This window comes from Hipposideros armiger, unplaced genomic scaffold, assembly GCF_001890085.2.
Source record: "Hipposideros armiger isolate ML-2016 unplaced genomic scaffold, ASM189008v1 scaffold_703, whole genome shotgun sequence".
Taxonomy (NCBI): domain Eukaryota; kingdom Metazoa; phylum Chordata; class Mammalia; order Chiroptera; family Hipposideridae; genus Hipposideros; species Hipposideros armiger.
This window is the reverse complement of record NW_017732053.1, coordinates 759166-760206: the sequence shown is the minus strand read 5'-3', so window position 1 is coordinate 760206 and position 1041 is coordinate 759166.

The window sequence follows — 1041 nt, the reverse complement described above, 5'->3', positions numbered from 1 at the left end:
CAGGTTGTTTTTCATGATTTCTCTATCCTTCTTTTCATTCTCATTCATTTCCTTGAGCATTCTAAAAATCAATGTTCTGAACTCTGCCTCCGATAGGTTGTTTACCTCTATTTCCTCTCATTCCACAGATTCAGGAGGTTTCTTCTGTTCTTTTATTTGGGATGTGTTTCTTTGCTTCCCCATTCTGGTTTCTCTTTGTGTTTACTTCGATGAAATCGGTAGATTCCCTAGGTCTCACAATCTTTTCTGGGTAGACTTATGTGGTATATGTCCTTTATATTTGAATTGATCAGACTCCCTTTTCTCCCTTGTGTGTATACCAGAGGTGTTCCTTGTGTTATGTGCCTTCTCCTGTTGAGGTCTAGTTTTTATTGCTTTCAGCTTGTCAGTAGGAGGGCTTGACTCCCAAGCTGACTAGCCGTGAGGATTAGTTGTGTCCAAAGTTTATAAACTGTTGTCTGTGGGTTGATCCCTGTGATGAAGCTTGGCCCCAAGGGGTTCTTGTGCCTATAGCAATTTCCCTTTGAGTGTGAATCTTGTAGGTCAGACCCTGTAATGCGCTGGTTTTATCTAAAGTTGGTCTCTGGGTGTGATGATTCTTGTGCTTCTTTGGCTGGACCCTGCTGTAGAGCGTGTTTTAGGGCAAAACAGATCACTGAGCACAACCACAACAGCAACCAAAGGTAACCAAATACTCTCTGATGTACAAAACAACCATCACCCTACCCTCCACATGTATAGAAATAACAATCAAGCACAAGGAGAAAAACAAATGAGCAGACACACAACAACGGTAATGAGAAAGGACGAAGAAAGAAAGAGAGAAGAGAAAAGAAAAAAACAAACAAACAAACAACAACAACAAAAACTTGCCCAAAAAATGGAACGGAAGAGGTAAATCAAGCTATGACAAGGAAGCAGAAAAGAAGGGTGAGACAGAGGTTAGAAGAAAAGGAAAGAAAGAGAAGAATACAGAGAGAAAGAAAGAGAAAATAATATATATGTCTATAACTACACCCCCATATATATGTACATATATAT